Source organism: Mustela lutreola, chromosome 9 (genome assembly GCF_030435805.1).
Source record: "Mustela lutreola isolate mMusLut2 chromosome 9, mMusLut2.pri, whole genome shotgun sequence".
In the NCBI taxonomy this organism is placed as follows: domain Eukaryota; kingdom Metazoa; phylum Chordata; class Mammalia; order Carnivora; family Mustelidae; genus Mustela; species Mustela lutreola.
The window spans coordinates 78,037,774-78,052,061 of NC_081298.1; the positions used below are offsets into that span (position 1 = coordinate 78,037,774).

Sequence of the window (14,288 nt, forward strand, 5' to 3'; positions counted from 1 at the left end):
AATTTACTTTATTCAGATCATTTTCAGTATTGGGCATCTGTAATCGTTTTTTGACTCCTCAGCATCTGAACACACTTGCTAGATTTGGGAAATCCTCCCGTCTAGATCTTGGTGAGAAGTAGCCTCCTACCTCCAATTTCAGAAGCCTAAGCACTGAGATTCACCCTCTACCCACTCCTCTGACAGCCTGTGATCCAGATTTTGCCACCATGTACTTTAAGTCTTGACCAAGTGATGCCAAAATTAAGGGATGATGGATGCTACTAGATCTTTGACAGAGAAGCAGCCTGGCATCGTGGCTGTTTCTCAGGAGCAGCAGCTGCGTGCCGTCCCCGCTATATCACAGAGAAGAGATGGCCTGTGTCGGCGGTGGTAGCAGCTTCTGAACCAGATTGTTTGTTACCCTCACTCCCGTGGTTCTAACCCCTAACCTAAGAATCTTTCTTAGCATTTCTTACCAATTCTGTGAGTTGCCTGATACTTGCCAGTTTCTTCAATTTAAGTTAACCAGAGTTGGTTACTGATAGTAGAGATGACTGACATCAAGAACCCTTACTGATACCGTGAGCAAATTAATCTAAAGCTGTGGTTTAGAGAGGTTCCCCCTCAGAGTTTCCGATTTAGTACAACTGGAGTGGGGCCTGTGAATTTGCTTTTCAAACAAATTCCTGGCTGCTGTGGCTGCTGCTGCTGCTGGTCAAGTGACCATGCTTGATCTTCATCAGTTTGGTGTGATTTTATTAGTTTCCTCTCAAAAAGCTGCTGATTCACGTTCCATTGTTTGAGTATGCCACAATTTGCATATCCATTCATCTGTGGATGGACATTTTGATTATTTACAGTTTTGAACTATTATAAATGAAACGGCTATGAATACTAATGTATAGGTCTTTGTGTGGCATTATTTCCTATTCTCATGGGCAAATAAGTGGGAGAAGACAACCTGGATCATATGGTAAGTATATGTATAACTTTTAAAAAACTGCAAGGTATTTTCCAATGTGATTCTGCCATTTTATATTTTTACCAACAGTGTACAAGACATCTTTTGTAAAATTTTATTTATGTGTTTGAGAGAGAGCAAGCACAAGTGGGGGAGAGGGGCAGAGGGAGAAGAAGCAGGCTCCCCACTGAGCAGAGAGCCCAACGTAGGGCTTGTAGGACTCAAACCCAGGACCGCAGGATCACAATGTGAGCTGAAGGCAGATGCGTAACCAATTGAGCAACCCAGGTGCCAGGCTTCTAGTTGTTCCACATCCTTGCCTCCTTGGTATGGTCAGTATTTTTAACTTTAGCCTTTCTAGTAGGACTGTAATAGTATCTCATTATGCTTCCAGTCTGCACTTTTCTAATGACTAGTAATGGTGAGCAATTTTTTTAGTAGTAATTTACCCTTCATGTATCTTTATTGGTGAATTGCCTATGAACATCTTTTGTCCAATTTGTTGGAGCCTTATTTGTTTTCTTACTGAGTTTCAGGAGTTCTTTATATATATTCTGGGGATAAATGCTCTACCATATATGTAACTTGCAAATGTTTTCTCCATTCTGGGACCTCTTTTTTTCTCATTCTCTTAATAGGCAGAAAGTAATTGTAACCAAAATTATCAAGAGCCTCATGAGTTTTCCTAATGACTTCCCTTAATTGCTTGATATTCAAATTATTCTTTTTTGAAACACATTCCTTTTCTATTTTCTCTGCTCCTCTTGTTAGCCGGTATGACTGTGGGCTCACTTGCCAATAGCCTTATGTGTGATTGGAAGACTCCTTTAACATCACTTTCATTAACTTCACGAAATCTTGCACTTGTAGCAAAATGTGCAGTTAAATTCTTTCAATTCATTGATTTGCACTTGATTTATATTTGGGGATATTACCACAGTCTCAAAGTTCAAACCAATGAGGATGTTAACTGAGGGGCAACTGAATGAGATAGGGTAGGGAAAAAATTACTGGTGTTTCCTATGGAAAAATATTTGAGTTGGGACTAATTTTATAAATGACCATTTTATTAGAGAAAATTAATATGATGTTTTGCTTCCATATGGGAGCACAGATTTGTGTAATAAATACTAAAAAAACAAAGCTTGCAAGAAAAGACCCCTCTCCTCTCAATATTTCCTCATATCTTGATCCTCCTCTCCCCCCATAACTCTCTCTGTTGTAGGTACTATGACCTTCTTTGTTTCTTGATCAAGCCCAGTTTTTTTTTCTCAATGCAAGAACACCTACTTTTCCCTCTAGTCCAGTGAGAAATGGTGATGACTTGTAATGACTTGTATCAAAGTGGAATAGTCAGAAGTGTCAGATTTGAGATGTTTTGAAGGTAAAACTAATAAAATTTGATGATAGAATATGGTATGAGAGAAAGGAAGAGTCATAGATGACTCCCAGATTTCTATCTTTTGTAATAGCATGTATGGCAGACTCATCATGAGATGGAGAAAACAGAAGGTGGGACCAGGTTTGTGAAAAAACTATCATGAGTTCCATACTGGCCATACTAAGGTCACCTACACGATCCTACGTGAAAATTCAAAAAGGCTTTTGGGTATTAGTGTCTAGACTTAGGGGTAGAAATTGGGCTGGAGATATCAATTTGGAAGTTGTTAGCATATAAATGATATTTAATGTTAAGGGACCAAATAAGATCACCTGAAAAACAGGTGAGAGAAGAGAGTAAAACCTTGAGATTCCAAGTGGAACAGAGTAGGAGATATCAGTAAAGGAGTATCAGAAAAGGAAAACCTGGACTGAGTGATAAAGATCAGCTCTGTGTTTGAATATTCACCAGGAGGTTCACCGGAATCATCAGTTGGTTGTACTGATGGCTAAGACTTGTCCCAGTGCTGCGCTGAATTCATTGTGCCAGATCATGAGAGAAAAAGACACAGGTGGAGTCTGGAAGAATCCATGAGCAGGCTTCCTTAATGCCTTTTTTTTCCTGTGAGGGGTCATATAGAGCACACTCTTCCCCTATTACTGAAAACACAGTAATATGTATGTGATGTTTCTGTGCAAGGAAGCCCATTAGAGACTAAGTGCCCAAGATTTTTATCTGAATCCGATCATGTTACATGAACAGAGTTACCCTCTGTCTGGGCACAGTAAGCCATCAATATCAGTTAGGAAAAAAGAGAAACTACTGAAAATCAAGTTTTCAAATGCTAGCCAAGGGCCAACCTTGCAAGCCCCTTCAAAGGATAGCAATCTCAGGCCTGCTATACTAACTCTTCTTTGTGCAGAATGGCATCACAGAAGCTGAAGGGGGAGAATGTTTCCAGCATTCCAGAGAGATACAGCTAAAGAATCAAGAAAGATAAGGGCCAAAGTGGCCAGTGGATTTGACAGTATAGAAGTAACCATTGACTCTGATACACAATGTCTGAGGGATGGTGGGACAAAGAGGCTAGATTGAAGAGGATTCAAGCATGACCTGGTGAAGGAGTAGAGACAGAGAGAGAGAGATAAAGGATATTTCAAGAAGTTTTCTATTAATGGAGACAGAAGAAGGAAACGTAGTTTAAAGAGGATAGAAGTCAAGAAGAGGCTTTTACAGATGACATCTTTGTTTTGGGATCAGGATTATTCATTAGAAAGGGAGGGATGATGGCGAGTAAGGGATTGGATCCACAGCAGGAGTGAAATAGTAGGAGGAAAGACACTTCCTACATTGAAACAGGAGGGAAGAAGACATACAGATTTAGAAATCCAAAAATGAGAAACTTTTTTTTTCCCTCTTTTTGCAGGTACACATGCTTGGGCTTTATTTAATAGCATGTCTATGACCAAGGACCAGCTTGGAATCCGCAGTTGGAACAGAGTCTGGCTCACCAGCACCCCCATTCTCGTAGTCTGTTCTGACATAAGCCAGGAAGCCCCCATGAAGAAGCATGGAACTCAGTTCACTCACAGGTTTGTTGGTTTGTTTGTTTTTTAAGATTTTATTTATTGAGAGAGAGAGAGAGATAGCAAGCACCACAGCAGAGGGAAGAGGCAGAGGGAGAGGGAGAAATAGGCTCCTTACAGGAGCATGACATGCTCCATTCCAGGGATCTAGGATCATGACCTGAGCTGAAGGCAGACACATAACTGAGTGAGCCACCCAGACACCCCTTACTCACAGGTTTTTAGAGCCCTCATAAAATGGACTCCCAAAGCAGCTGCTTCTCCTAGAAACTTGGCCACTGGTGGATGGGACAAGGTGAGCTCTAAGTGCTAGTCTTCTTTTGTTTTGGTTTAAGCTTGTTCCAAACCCTCCCCAGGCCCATTTTTCCCATGAAGAAGGTGATGGGAAAATTGCACTTGTACCAGTCTTTTATAATAATGTGCTTCTGAAAATTTTTACCTAAAAGTTCCTTACAAAGTCAGCCATTTATTCTGTACGTAATGTTGCTTTTTTACCTGATCTAGCTCTCCATCCCAGGCCTTTAACTTTTAGTTATAAGTTAATAAATTCTTCCTTTTCCTTACAAAATGTCAAATTCTGGTTTGCCTAGACTGTTGGTTCCATTTTTGTGCTTGTCTTAATTCTCTTAACTTTTGTTCCAATGGTGATTCATTTTCAGGGATGTAAAAGAGAACAGGTTGAAGGTTTGAATTTTTATCTGGGGCCCTATCAGTCATGGCAAGATTTTTCCTGGAGGCTAGAATCCTGAGACCTGGCTTGGCTGTGCATCCCTGAGTTCTGTACCATGCTCCAGGGTGAGCTGATGGCCAGTCCAGTGAAGGTAAAATGGAGTGAGAAGGGCCCTCCTTGAGGGCCACAAGGCTGCAGTGGTCTGTGTCCCCCACAAAGTGAGCAACTTCTGGTGGATTTTATTTCCTCAGGGAAGTATGAGGCAATGTCCTCAATTGAGAGTAGAGAGTTGTGGAAAAGATGTGAAAGATATGAGAAAAAAGTAGAAAGTTGGGAATTTGTAGAGTAAGGAAGAAAATAATCTGGGAAGGAGAATGTATAAAATGGAAACCTGCAGGAGAGAGGTCATGCTGGAGGTTCAGGAGGACTGTGTAATTATTTAAAATGTTTTATTAATAAGAGATAATAATTTGAATTAATTTTTAAAAAGATTTTATTTATTTATCTGAGAGAGAAAAGGAGCATGGGGTGGGGCAGAGGGAAAGAGAGATAGAAGCAATGTGGTACTTCATCTCAGGACCCTGGGATTACCACCTGAGCCAAAGACAGACACTTAACCAACTGAGCCACCCAAATGTCCAATAATTTGAATTTATATCCTTGAAATGTTTCAAATCTACTAAGATCTGCTTCAAAAGGAAACTATTGTATTGGATGGCAGTTTAAAATAGGAAGGAAGTGATGGTGCCTTCTACCAAACAGTTATCAGCTCAAAACTAGTGTAATAATTTCATCCTAAATTACCATTGAATGGTTGAAACTGAATGACCAACTAATCTCCTCAGCCTAAACACACATACAAAATATACCTCTAACATTACATTATAACTTCCCGCATCTAACAAAACAGGAAGAGTGGTTATGTTCAGCTGATTGTGTGAGATGATCTGGGTTGGTTGGAGCATATAGAGTTTCCGTTACATTCTGATTATCAAGTTAATGTATTATGTGGCAGAGATGTGTGTGTGTGTGTGTGTATGTGTGTATTTCAGTACTGCCATGGCAGGAATTTTTCCTTTTTCCTTTCCATTTTCACAGATATGTCTCATGAACACAAACATAAAATATATTCAAAAGAAACTTCAAGAATCTTTTCTGATAGACATATTTTTAGTGTCTGTACTGACTCTCCTATTTGCTAGACCCCAGCTGCAGCACTTGCCCTGCTCCTCCCATTTATCCCATTATTACTTTCAGTTGTGAGATGAGAATATTCTCTTTAAAATAAATTGGCTCCTCTAAATAAAGACATGTTCAAATAGCTACTTTAGTGTCTAATCTCAAGTTAAATCACAGAAAAGATTTCAGCATCTAGAAAATTTATTCAAACCTGCAGTGGCCTTAGTTGTTTTTTATCAATACATAAATCACTGTTACCACATTTCTCTTTCCTTTTTTTAAAAGATTTTATTTATTTATTTGACAGAGATCACAAGTGGGCAGAGAGGCAGGCAGAGAAAGAGGAGGAAGCAAGCTCCCCGTTGAGGAGAGAGCCTAATGTGGGGCTGGATCCCAGGACCCTGGGATCATGACCTGAGCCAAAGGCAGAGGCTTAACCCACTGAGTCACCCAGGTGCCCCACTGTTACCACATTTATTAATTTCCTAATGCATGAAATAATTAAGCTTAGAATATGCCTTTCCTAGACACAATTAATTCAGTGCTGCTATCAGTTTAATTTTTACTTGTATGAATTTTATAATGTGTAACTTTCCATGTATTCCCAAAGTATTTTTGTATTAGTTGGGGAGTGGATGTGACACCTACAAGAGATAAAGGTGGAGGAAGATGGATTGAGTAGGAAGAGCCCACGGATTTGGATGCTGATCTCACACCCGTTGAAAAAGTGGAGAGGAAACAAGATTGGATGGTGAGAGCCTCGGATTTAATGTACAGCTAACCAAGTCTCAGTCAACCCACTGGGGAGCTCCAGAGCAAAGATCACCTGTTAGAGAAGGCATGCCTTAGGTAGACATGACTAGACCCTAGCACTGCTGTGATTATCTATCGGTCATTGGTTGGGGCTGCGTGGGAAGATGATGACCTCAGCTAGAATACAGTGGTGGATCCTGAAGGTGCTGTGGCTGGATGCTCTTAGCTGACTGCATTCTACCAGATGAAGGGAGATGCAAGCAACCCATGTTCATGCCTCCTACAACAGTTGTGCCCCTTTTGCTAAATTGGTTGTCGCAAACAGTTCAGTTGTTCACAAGTTCAAATCATGGATTACTGCATAGTCTCCTAACTTTTCTCCTTTTGACCAGTCCCTCACCTCTCCATGAAATACTCTTAGCAGTTCAATCTCTGAAAAAAATTATTTTTATTGTTACTCCTTTGCTGAAAAATATTCAGTGTCTCCCTGTTATTTACAAAATAAAGCCCAGACTCTAATCTGGTGCTCAAGCCTAACATAGGACTGTCCCCAACCTAACATTCTGTTTTTATCTAACTTTATATCCTTTCTCGTCAGTCCATGTGGGGCCTGTTGTGATCACTCCAACATTCTATTTATATTTACATATTTCTTGTTGTTCTATTCCATTTAACATACTATTTCCTTTTATCTACTTATAGAAAAGTTCAACCCATCTTTCAAGGTTCAGTTTGAACTCCCTCTCCAACAGAAATCAGTATCTTACCCTTCCTCAGAAATAGTTGAATATGTCTCCCACCTATTCATATTCTTCCTTATCTTATTACCCAATTTTTATTTTAGTTTATTTTACTTTGTTTTACGTAGGCTCCATGCCCAACATGGCACTTGAACCCATGACTCTGAGATTTAGAGTCGCATTCTCTACAGACTGAGCCAGCCAGTAGCCCATTATTACTCAAGTTTTGATGTGGACATGTCTCTTTCCCAAGTATCCTATCATGTCCTTTGGGATAAGAGGAACACAATGTTGGTTTTTATTCCACAAGTACTCCAGAACTGAATGAAGAGAGAGAGATGCATGAGAGAATAGGCAGCATAGGAAACCACTACAGAAATGCAAAGAATAGAGAGACAAAATTTTAGGGTAGGTTGATATAGGAAAGAAAATACATTGGGAAGTGAAAAATACTCCATGTGACTATTTTGTGGGAATGGATGACTTTCTTCATTTTCCTCTTTCTTAGTTATAGACCAGAGCAGAATTCTTTATCCAAGATACAGAGATGCTTAGGTTAGTTATGAATGGGCTTTGGGGGAGTGTGCTGATTAAAATCTCTGAAATTTATGAAAAGTTTATATATATGTATATGTGAACACAAACAAGCAGAGGGAGAAGCAGGCTCTCCACCAAGCAGGGAACCTGAAGTGGGACTCAATCTCAGGAATCTGGGATAATGATTTGATTCAGAGGCTTAACTGACTGAGCCACTCAGGTGTCCTGAAAGTGGCATGGTTTTTAAATATCCCCATATGTTCCTACAGAAACACAGCAAGTTGATAAGCAAAATCTAGGGGTGCCTAGGTGACTTTCTCTGTTAAGTGTTCACCTCTTGATTTTGGCTCAGGTTGTGATCTCAGTGTCATGAGATTGAGCCCTGCGTGGGGCTCGCTGCTCCTCATGGGGCTTGCTTGGGATTCACTCTCTTCCTCTTCCTCTGTCCCACCCCCATTCCCCCTGGCACTGCTCTATCTCTCTCTCTTAAAAAAAAAGAACAAAAAAGAGAAAAAAAAAAAAAGAAAAATCTAAAACCCACAAATAACAAGTTTAGGTAGCAAGGTATAAACTTCCAAATATGTGCAGGTGGGTACACATCTTGAGAGCAACAAGATTCACAAGTGATAGGAGGTCAAGAAAGCCCAAACAAAATTAAACACCAGATTACAAAAGGATGACCCAAAAAGGAGTCCCACTTGGTGTGTAAAGCTTAGAGAGTTCATCTAAGGGTAGCGGTCAAAAGGTGTCAGTCAAAAAGAGGAGAAGCTTTGTGGGCTCAATATTTCAGGTAAACACAAGGGAGCTATGAGAAGATCAGATGGTGCTGGAATGTCTAGGCTCTATGGGATGGTGCTAGGATGGTCTAAGATGTATGTGCTTTCACACCAAGACCAAGCCCTACATGAGAGAGAAGCTGCCAGGACAAGACAGAAAACAGGCCACATTATAACTACCACAAGTAGTATATTAGTTACAAAAACTCCAAATCTGAAAAATTCATTCCCCTCTCTGTTTTTCTTACCAATTATATCAGTAGTATTGTTTGATCTCACATATAAGAGGGCTTGTAATGAAAGTACAAAGTCTCTGTCAAATAAATTTTTAAAAAATTATTTTAAAAAATCAATCCAGGAGCTGAGATGAAAATAAATGAACAATGGAAGTGACTAGTACCAAGCAGAGTTGGAGAAAAACCAAGATAAGTATGGTGACCAGTCTCCACAAATACAAGTGAAGCCAACTGGAAGACTGATACTGCTGGCTAATGTTCATCACGGATTTAATGTGTGCCAGGTTTATGTGGATTATCTCATTTAACCTTCAGAGGAAACCTTTGAGAAATTTAGGGCATAGAGGGATTAAGTAATTTGTCTCTGGTTACTCAGCAAATAAAGGGAGGGTCATGATTTAAAGCTAGGCAGACTAACTCTACAATCTGTAGCCTTAACCATAGCACCACTAGGTGAGAGTTGATGGAGTTTATATTACTCTGAGGACAAATACCAGATTCAGTAGAATGGGAGAAATGACAGAGAAGAGGTGATGGCTGGGAATGGGCATTTATTTAAAATCTGAGAAGTTGAACAGATTCGACATCCAAGGAAGGAGGGTGACAAGAAGTCAATCAGGCTGAGAAAATATGAGGTCAGGTTGTTAAAAGTCATGGACCAGAATGTTGAAGTTGTCAAGGGTGATGTAATTGGAGGGAAAATTCCAGAAGTTATCAGGGAACATAAAGGATATCCCCAAGGCTGGTAGACAAATTTGATAGGGAAAAGAGGGTGGTATAAACATTTGTCCTAAATATCAAAGGAGCATATGTAATTCTCCTTTTCTCCCTCTGGAGAGAACAACCCTCCTTTATTTTACTTAAGAGAAAGGTAAGGAAAAAGCAAAGACTAAAAAGACATGTTTGTGCTGCTAATAATCATGGCTACTTGATGACAAAGTAAAATAATTGTTAAATCTCTGTTGTTTGTCCTGTCTCATTTTAACATTGTGAACTAAGCTATTAAATACTAAGTATAGGTTTTCCCCCTCAGTTTGAAAGCAAAATGTTCCTGTGATAACTTTCATAAGCTGAAATGACACAAAGCAAAGAAGCAATTACCATTGATTTATACGGAAAATTTTTTTAGCATTCCCAGACCCAAAAAGTCACCTCTTTTAGGCTTTTCTAAGACCTTAGGACACACCTTGCTAATGGATGCACATAATAAATCAAGATAAAGCCCAGATGCTCACAGACACAGTTCAAAGTGATGACTTTTTTTTTTTTTATAAATTTAAATTAACATATAATGTTAATTTAAATGTTACCCATGGGTACAGGTCTGTGAATCGCCAGGTTTACACACTTCACAGCACTCACCATAGCACATACCGTCCCCAATGTCCAAAACCCAACCACCCTCTCCCTAATCCCCTCCCCTCCGGCAACCCTCAGTTTGTTTTGTGAGATTAAGAGTCTCTTATGGTTTGTCTAAAGATTTTATTTATTTATTTGACAGAAAGAGATCACAAGTAGGCAGAGAAAGGAAGGGAATCAGGCTCCCTGCTGAGCAGAGAGCCCAATGCGGGGCGTGATCCCAGGACCCTGAGATCATGACCTGAGCCAAAGGCAGTGGCTTTAACCCACTGAGCCACCCATGCGCCCCCAAAGTGATGACTTCTTAATGCTTAGATGCTGAGTGTCGTTGCTGGGAAGGAGCTTCATGGGGCCTCTCTCTCTGCTCCAGGTGTTCACTGCCTCTGTGGCATGAATTTGTTTTGCTACAAAACAAATGCTGAACACTACGTTTGCTTTTCACCTTCCTTCTTAAAAGTGAAAAGCATCTTTGGATTTCTTTCGGTCTTTCATAGTAACAAAGTGGCATAACATGAACTTTCAAAAAGCAGGGGATACCCCTAATCATTTTTTATGAGGGTATACATAGCAGATCACTTTTATTCCCAGAAGAAAAATATAATGCTTTTATTCCCAGAAGTTGCTTTTCTGTTTTTCATTAAAAATTTTTGATGTAGCTGAGACATGTCCCATTTAAATGTACTTCTTACTTCCTTGGATACTCTTGAATAAAACATTCTCTCGTGCTGTTCCTTGGCAGAAAAAATATTCACTGGCACTGTTTGTTGACATTTCGAAAATGTCTCCTGCTTTGTATTATTCCATTCTCAAATTTGTATTATGTTATCCTTCATGAATACATAGCATTTTTTGTAGTTGTCTGTCTCTATCTCTGTTATCATATTAGAGGGAAGACCTATGCTATGCAGTTCTTAATCTCTTTTAAAGTCACATACATTTAATGCCATATTTTGTGCTTTTTTCTTTTTGCATCCTTATTTCTACTGATTGCCCTTTCGTCATTGGAAAATGGTTTGTGTCATTTAGCATTGAGCTTTGGTACTTTTGGTACTAGATCTTTATTAGAAATATCAGATGATAATCTGGCACATTGTGACATCTAGGTGTATTTTCAGCTATTTTCTATTTATATCTTCTTGGGTGTATTTCTTTTTTTAAGAAAAGTCTAATATCTTTCTTTTCCTTCTAGGGCATTCTTTCCTTGTGGAAGATACTTTGTCAAATTCATAAATGCTTTCAAAGAATCTGATATGCATTTTAAATGGTTTCAAGGCTTTTCTGGTTTTCCGAATATCTATACCTGAAAGTTTTATATTTAAAAAGTACCTGTAGACTTCACTAATATCAAATACTCCTGAAATAGTCAAATTCCCCTTGATAGGTTAGTTGTTGAATTTAAATTTGTTTTGCATTTGCCTTTCTGTTTTCTCTATGCCAAATACAAGAACAACACCTTGGTACTGCGTTCAGGGGTTATTTATCAGAATCTGGTTACTCCTTCCATCCTCATTTCCTCCAGGGGCTCCCATCCTGACCCATAGTCCTGGCCTTTATCATCTGTGGCCTGGGGTGTTTCAAGAGCCTCCCAGGTGGTTGGTTGCCCCTGGCACTCCATCCCCTATCATCTTTATCCAGAATGATCCTATTGAAACATAAGTCAGGTCATGTCACTCCTTGGTCCTTGAATGGCTTCCCATCTCATTCAGAGTAAGAACCAAAGTCTTCACAGTAGCTACGAGTTCCTAAGTGATCGGGCCCTTCTTCCCTCTCTCACCTTACCCTTCCCTCTCTCTCTCCTTCTGTTCCAGCTATAAACTTCTTGCTCTTTCTTGAATATTCCAAAATGCTCCTACCTTGAAGTCTTTGCTCAAACCTTTCAAGGTTTGTCAACCTTTCAAGGAAGCCTTCCCTGAGCCCCTGTTTTAAATTCATTTTCCCAGCAACTTCTATTCCTTTCCCCTGCTATTTTTTTGTTAATAAAACATTTATTATCATCTGATATATTTTAACGGACGTATCATTTATCATCTGCACTGCTGTACACTCAAATATAACTTCCACGAGAAGCCTATAGAACTGTGCTGGACGTGGAGAAGGCTCTGCAAGAAGAAACAAAAAATTGTATGAACTAACTTAGCAGTTAGCATGAAAAATGAGAAATGTTTGATAAACAAAATGATGTACTAGGACACTGGATAAGAATCTGTGGTTACAATGGAATCTTTTAGAAGCTTAGTGGAATCCCAGATGACTAGACAGAGTAGGAAATGCAACCCTTTTGGTTTACATGACGGACCTCCCGCTTCAGCTTCTGGGCTTCTGTGATGAAGCTAAGAGTGGGACTGGGATAGTCCTTATCTTCAGTTAGCTTAGCTAAACAAAACTGAGTTAGCAGGATTGGTTTTACTTGACAATATGGAAGTACATAATACTATTTAGGTAGATTCTCCATTCTCCAATCTGTCATAAACTTTCATTAGGAAATCTTGCATGGCTTTTATGGAAGAATATGTATCTCCCTCTTTCTCTTCTACTTCACTGGGGCTTCTGGCAAGTTTTATATTGGGTTCTAAGTCCCAAATGAAGCACAGTTTTATTTTTTTTTAATTTAAAGATTTTTATTTATTTATTTGACAGAGATCACAAGTAGGCAGAGAGGCAGGCAGAGAGAGAGAGAGCCCAATGCGGGGCTCAATCCCAGGACCCTGAGATCATGACCTGAGCTGAAGGCACTCTTAACCCACTGAGCCACCCAAGTGCCCTGAAGCACAGTTTTATTTCAAGAAAGAAATAGAAGTTAAGGGGCGCCTGGGTGGCTCAGTGGGTTAATGCCTCTGCCTTCAGCTCAAATCATGATCTCAGGGTCCTGAGATCGAGCCCCGCATCGGGCTCTCTGCTCAGCGGGGAGCCTGCTTCCCCCCACCCCCTCTCTGCCTGCCTCTCTGCTTCCTTGTGATTTGTCTGTCAAATAAATAAATAAATAAAATCTTTAAAAAAAAAAAAAAAAGAAAGAAGTTAAAAACCAAACAAATCTTTAACTCCAAGTTCTGTTTTCAGGTTGCTAGACTATTCTTCAACTGATCAGTGCCTGGAATCTGCAACCACCATTGGGGTGACATAGATTTGCACTTGCAGGTTGTTTAAAGAGCCCTTTGGAGGGCACGTTGGTATCTTTGCTGCTGCTGCAGGTGGTGGTGGTCCGTTTGAGCAACCAGACCTGAGCACGGAGGTACACAACATCTGCAGCAAATGAGAATTCAATGGCCAGTTCTTTGGAACAGGAACTCACATGACTTTGACTGGACCAGCACGTTATGAGCCAAATATTTATGATTTCAAAACTACTTAAGGTTAGATGTACAGTGATCTCCTTAGGAAGGAAAGAATGGCATTTTACATATATTAGGCAGAAATAAGAGAATCAAACCCTGGCCAGAAATGTTCCAGAACAGCAAAGGTGTATTTGATTTGCTGCTACTCATTTGTGAAGAGAGAGCGAATGACCAGATGGTTGAAGATCGGAATTCCAGAGAGCAGGAGACCTGCCAACCCATGCCTGTAAGCAATGAGGACATCCAGAACAGTGACAGAGAGGCCACCCTGGGGGCATTCTTCATCTGTGAGCTATGCCAGTGCATTCAGTGTAGGGAGGATGTGGAGAATTAAATGGATGAGCTGCTGCAGGAGTTGGAGGAGAGTTCCAGGGCTTTCCTGCACACAGTTTCCTTCTACTGACCCACCTGGCCTGGACCTGGTGGGCCATCCACCCTCCTAAACCCAGCTTCTTGAGCTTCCTGTTGGTAAAGTTTTGCCCTTCCTGATATTTGTTTTTCCTTTTAGATTTTCTGCCAATGGATGGTAGTAATACCCAAATAAAGTGTACCCATGAAATGAGAATATACACATCAATGCTAGATTAAAAAAATCATTTTTTCAAAAAAATTTTTTTTTCTATCTCACTTTTACTTATGAGTGGGATATTGATTTTAAAGTTTATTATTTTTCTTTCACCAAAAGAGAAAACAACAGTTTATAATACATTTCCTCTGTATATCTGTGTCTTTCTTTGTGGTTTCTTCCCTTTACCCCCTAAGTTTGTTGGAATGTTCAAATAACCTGAATGAAGAA

At 39.8% G+C, this 14,288-nt stretch overlaps 1 pseudogene; it reads left to right on the forward strand.

Moving 5' to 3' along the window:
- Positions 1-253: 253 nt before the first annotated feature.
- LOC131808376 (RNA polymerase II subunit A C-terminal domain phosphatase SSU72-like) lies at positions 254-13,895 on the forward strand (annotated as a pseudogene).
- Positions 13,896-14,288: the final 393 nt, after the last annotated feature.